The following is a 6,462-nucleotide window of genomic DNA, read 5'->3' on the forward strand; positions in this document are numbered from 1 at the left end:
AATCCATTTCTTCAAAGACCAGACAGTGCTGAACTTAGTAACGTGAAAAATGCGACTTTTAAAAATTCTATTTTAAGTCCACAGCTGGATTTTCAGTCAATTAGGATGTTTCTTTTCTTGTGCTTTCTGGTTAAAATATTACCTTAAGTCAACCAACTAACATTTCAGCCCGCTCTTAAAATACGGAAAGTCAAGGTTGCACTTTTTTGAATTTTCAAGAGCAAACTTTCCCTTCTGATCTTTTATCATAATTCCTGCAAATGGGTGATGATCAGGATCTGAGGTTTCTCTTCTAAAGATTTACTGTTTCCTGATAGGATGGAATACTCAGCCAAAGTATCAGTTTTAATGTCAGTGAGATATTGAAAGTCCTCCGAATAACTGGAAGCTGCAGGTCAGGTTGTACCTCCACCTAAAATGGTCCTGACGTAGAAAAAACATTATTAGCATTATGAAAGAGCTCAAAAAAGCTTTTGGGGTCAGAATTAGCCTCTAGAACTATATTTTGATTTTCTATTACAGGGCACATAGTGTTGGTCTGGTTTTCCCAGGGTTTCAGTCAGACCATTTGCCAGCAGTTTGAGTTAGACTGCGTTGCAAATCACTGCATTACCTTATAAAGCACTGAGGAAAATTTTGTGTCTTCTGCCACAAACTATTATGTCTTAACAGTTTGCTAACAGGATTTTGTTTTTCCCTGAGTGAAAATTAAGGGTGAAAAAATGGAAGATACCTTGGTAACACTGGGTTCATGTTCTTGTGAGATTGCCCAAGTCCCTTAGGCAGGTCATGCTCCTCACACTCCTCACCTGAGCAGTTGTAGAACTAAGGTTAAAAATCCACCTTCTGCCACTTCTGAAGCAAAGATGCTGTCACTGCCTTCCTTCTCTACTGTTATCTGGGATTTTATTTGGGATATACCTATGGTGTCCTCTCCAGGTCTAGGGCTCCCTGACTTCACTGACATCAGTTTTTTCTTTCATTAATCAGAGGTTATTGCCCGTGCTGAGACTTTGGTGCTCCAGATGACTGTATTTCGGCAGTTTGTTTACACATCCTGCCTGGGACAGTTCTATTACTGATAGCTGAGTGACAAATGGAAGGGTAGCACAGCCTTGGGATTGAACTATTTAGGTTCTGGTCTGCAGAGACTGACACACATTTTGGTGTGTCACACAGGGTTACAGAAAAGGAACTATATTCTGTGGCACTCTGAAGTGATAGTTTGGGGTATTGAGACTGACACTTGCTAGACAACTTTGCTTTGTTTCCTCTTTCTCTGTACATGCCTAGAAATCACACAGTATTTTACCAGAAGCATGAAAGCTAATAGATATTTCAATATCCAGTTACTCCCATGTTAGTTCATGTCCCACAGTCAAGAAACCAAGACAAAGAGAGATAAAGGGAAACAAAAAATGTGGCAAAGAGTGGTAGGGGAGAGGAGGAGAGGTAGAGAAACCAACCTGTTCCATGCTAATTTAGGCACCAGAGAATTTGCTTTCTATAGTATTTGTTGTCTTGGGCACGTGCACCCACTTTTGAAAGAGAAATATCTTTGAAGGTAAATCCAGCTCAGAGGTGTGTGTGTGTGTGTGTGTGTGTGTGTGTGTGTGTGTGTGTAACAGGAGCATTCTAAATGACCCTTGAGGCAAGGTTAATAGCTACCTGTATTTTGTCATTTCCTCTGCTATGCAGTGGAGAGATTTTAAAGTATGAACAGATTATTATCCCAGGTAACTGATGGACACAGAAAAGGTGAGTTTGGATCTCATCTCCTGTAACATCACTGTAGACAGGCTATACCACAGTAGTGAGCAGCAAGAGTAGCTGCTTTTAGACATAGCATCATGTCTAAAAGAATTATGCCTCTGAAACATAGCATTTCTTGTTATGTTTCAGAGAAATAATACCAAAATCTACAGTATTTTCCACACTCTGAAATGCTGAGAAGATTTACAACAAGGCTGTAGCTGTCAGCACAAGTCCAGGGAAAGAATGGCCCACAGAGCCTGTTTCTCTCAGGACTGTTCTGTAATGCCAGAAGGTTCTCTCTTTCTGGTCACAGGAACAATAGCCACTGACTGACTCTACAACATCTCTGAGGCATCATCTATCCAGTTTGGCTGCAGATCCCTCTCAATCCTTTCTGGAACAGAGCAGGGATATGCCCAGCCCTTATCTGCACAGAGAGGTTGAGGGCAGCAACCCTGTACCTGCATGTTAGATGGTAACAAATGAACACATGAACTGGCATTAATAGCAAAGGAGAGGTTGTCTCTAAGCCCCTGAGTAACTCCCTCCTTCCTCCTCTAAATCAAAGCAAGCTTGCTCAAGAGTTACTATTTTGGTTCAGAGGGGTAACAGAGCAAGACTCTAGAGTAGTAGAAGGAAGTCCCTACTTTTCAAGCATAACCATTGAAGCAGCACAGAGCATGAACCTTTCTACCACTCTTTCTCCGCAGTTTTGGTACTCTTTGTCTCTTCTGTATTGATAAGACAGATCACAAGTGTGGAAAAATTAATAAGAGTGCTCAAAGTGCCAATGTAATCAACACTTTGGTCTGGTGAAACCAAGGCATGGGAAGGGAGATAATTTCATATTGAAAACCAGTGAAGTTCCTAAGGAAAAAATGGCCTTATTGGCCCTGCCTGCCTTTCCTGGGGCTTCCACTCACATTCCTGAGCATGGCTCAGGGCTGCAGGTCAGCCCAGCTGGGGTTGTCCCTGTGACACCATAGGATGCTCTGTCACAGCCCTGCCCTCTGTAGGCACGGGCCCTGCTGTGCCAGGCCTTACCTGCAGCCTAATGTCCTGGCCTGGGCTCAGCTCTCTGTGAACTTGGCTGGTGGTCTGGGCTCTGGGCTGTCACCCTGGATCTGCCCTGCTCAGCTCTCTGACCTGCTCCCTGGCTCAGCTCCTGGTCCTTTAGGGAGTAACTGGCCCTTGCTGCACCCTGACATTACACTTTCCTTCCCTTGTTCTCAGGGCTGGGCTGGATTGTTCATTCCCAGTTCAGAGCCAGTGTTCCAAGATATTTAAGCTGTTAGGTGGCATTTCTTCTTTTGCTGAAGGTGGTATGGTGTCTTCACAGTCTGTGCATGCAATCCCTGACAGGTACCTCACCTCCTCCTCTGTGAGTCAGCTTCCAGGAAAACCGCATCAGGAATCCCAGGTGCCACGTGGATACAATTCAAGGGAAGGTGTATTTGTTACCTCTTCAGCGTGTTCATCAGAAAACTTCTCAGAAAATGCTTTGGCTGTTCCAGCTTTGTTAATTTTCCCGATATTAAACCACCAGTGTTTGTAATCCTGTGAGTTGCCAAACAGTGAACAAGCTCTTGGCGTGGTCTTGTGTCGCTTTTTGCTTAACACTGGCAAGTATTTAATTGTTTGGGAGTTTGTCCAATGTACACTGCCCTTCCCATTATTGATTGCTGGAGCAGCCAACATGTTTTGTAACTGCCTGTTTTAAAGACCGACAACTGCATTTGAAGTGTATAGTCTGTATTTTGTCAGCTGCAGCAGGGAAACATCTTTGGAACTGGATCACATAATGCACAGACCTGATAGATGGACTCAATTAAATCAACAATAATATAGTAGTTGGCACACTCAGTGTAGCTACTCTGATCCCACTCTAAAATTTTTCCAAATCCTTTTTATTCTCCAAGCCTCTGATCAAAACTTTAGGCCCTTTATAACCCTAATTCAAACATCACTTCAGAGGTTAACACATTTGAACTCCCGAAGCAATGCTTTTAACTTCTGTCTTGTGGTCAATAAGAGGCTAAGTCTATCTATAAACAGTGTCAGATGGTGTCTCACACGTTGCACTTAAGAAACCTTACTCCTGATAGTTCCTTGACCTTGGTGGCCTCGCAGACTGGCCAGTTTAAATGACACTGAGCAGGGCACCTTTGGAGAGATCACATGCCTGATACTGTAAAGCTGACAGCAAACTGACAGTGCTCAGGGTGTGAGAAAGGAGGCAGAAGAGCATCTGAGGGAAGGGAGCAGTAAAGTCTGCCCCAAAGCAGCAGGTTAAGATAATTATAGGATATTTTTTTCTGTTGGCCATATATTAGCTACGTACACGTCTTCAGAGAATCAGAAAAGAAGGTTTGTTCCTGGTGGTTGCTCTCTCCCTTTAGTGCCTGGTAGTGTAGTGAATTACCATAATGTTAGGAATTACTTGGACTAGAAATAGTATTACTGTAGAGCAACACTGTCATTGGCAAACAAAGCCTGGATCTTCAGCTGGTATAAATGTGGGAAGGTTTTGTGACATCTGAGGGTGTTAAGTTAGCTTGTACTACCTGAGGGTCTGGTTCAAAAAAGCATAGAGGAGTTGAGCATTCAGTTCCTATTGCAAATACTCTAAAAGAAAAGTGACTTCGGGTGTGATAAAGATGATGTTGTTTGAGGGGATTCAAGTTGGTTAATTCAGGGTTACTAAACAAAGCTGTTCTCAAAGGAGGGTGAAACCCTTGGTGGGTTTTTCTCCAAGACTGAACCGAGAAGGTTTTTCATCTTGGTTGCTTTGGTGAGGATGACAGCACAAAATCTGGGGCCAGGTAGAGTCAAGCCCTTTTCACTCTTCAGAGAGTTCTGCTGGGAGACTAATGGCTGTAATCCCTGCACATCCAGCCTCTGTCCCTAGATCGCATGCCAGATTCATGCTGGGTGATTCTCTCAGTTGCAAATCTCATGTGCTGTGCAGCTGATGTGCTCCTACTGTAGCTGCAGCCCCATGAGCAAAGATGGTCATATATCCTATTGTCAAGAGCTGAACCAGAGCATGGATGGGTTTGCTGCTATAAATAAGGCTGCAAGGGCAGCTTCTGAAAGCCAGCTACGTCCTTCAGGATCATTTCTCTTCATGCACCTGATGGATCTGGCTGTGCTGTCACGAGTCTGTCATCCACATGCAGCCTACAATCTACTTTTGAGCTCTTGAGCACATAAGATATTTATTCCACATGCCTCTGCTCCACAGCAGCATACATTTTTTCCAGTTATATATTGTGGGAACAACTTGAACATGCCCTACCTAAAAGTTTACATATGCTGAGCTGGTGGGAAGGATGAGAGTAGGGGGGAGAGATGTTTCTGCCATGCTGACATAATTTAAAGGCTCCCATTTCTTAGTGTTCACAACTGCAAATGGTTTGATCACTGGGTTGTTAGAGTTCAAGTGTGCAGAGAATGATATTACGAATATGATTGATTAAATTTTTTACTTTCTTCCCTTGCTTGGTTGATGTGAGGCTTCTGAGCTCTTCAGACTTAGTTTATGGAAATTAATCCAAGTATCCAGGGGGCTACATGACAGAGAAATAAGGGTTTGTTTCCAAAATACTTTCAGATTGCATACAACATGTGTCCATTTGTGGGTGAAGGGAATGAATGTGGAAAATCAGACACCCAAGTTTCAGAAATTAATGAGCTGAGATGACCTGGTTAAGGACAGTCAAATTTCAAATGAAAGGCTTCTTATGGCAACTATTGGACAAGCTTAGATTGACAAGCAGGAGAAATATGTGGTGATTGTCACCTTTTTCAGCAATAAAATGTGAAGATGTTTCGTCAAGATGATGAATTCTTAAAGGATTTTCCCCTCCTCCTTACTGCTTCACATTTATTATACACTGAGTTACGATGATTACCATAACTTGGGCTATTCCTTCTTTGAATACAGTTGCCCAGAAATTCTTTGATCCTGTCAGAGGCAGGTAAACTGTTTATGCAGCTGATTCCTGTTTAGTAGGTATAATGTTACTGTTATTTATTTTGTAGAAAAACAGTGAAGTTTTTGTTTAACTTCAAGTTTATTTTCTTAGGGAGCAGTTGAAAAGCTTAAATAATAGTAAATCTTTGTTTTTATTCTTTTCCAGCTATTTTTCCTTCAGAAAATCTCATTTCCTAATATCTAATTTTTGTTTGCTTTTGATAAATTGTTAAAGCTGTAACATTTGACTTTGCTGATGCACTAGTCCCCAAAGTTTTGTCAAAATCTTTTTGAAATATTTTCAACTTGTTCCCCAAAACGAGAAACGGCAATATTTTCATCACCTGATTAATTTTTTCCATGTTACTCATGACCAAATGACAGGTTCATTGATCAGTTCTTTTGTCTATAAACACAGTTTCAACATCACTTTTAAATGGAAAAGATAGACCAAACAATCTGATAAGGATTCCTGATTGTGTACACTGCATGTCTCCTTGTAATTACACAGCTCTGGGCTCACTGGTTGTGGTACCTTTATTAATAATAACATAAATAGACTCTCCATTCGGTGTTTCTGTAATTCCTCTGCTGGATTGAGTTGGACAGGCAATTTTGTAGGCCTTAGACTATAACCTGTATCTAGATCATCTGTGCCTTCACCTCCAACTTCAATCCTTTTTCCTGGAAGGATGCACGGAGCATAGAGCATGACATTCCTAGTCATCTGG

Source organism: Chiroxiphia lanceolata, chromosome 3 (assembly GCF_009829145.1).
Source record: "Chiroxiphia lanceolata isolate bChiLan1 chromosome 3, bChiLan1.pri, whole genome shotgun sequence".
In the NCBI taxonomy this organism is placed as follows: Eukaryota; Metazoa; Chordata; class Aves; order Passeriformes; family Pipridae; genus Chiroxiphia; species Chiroxiphia lanceolata.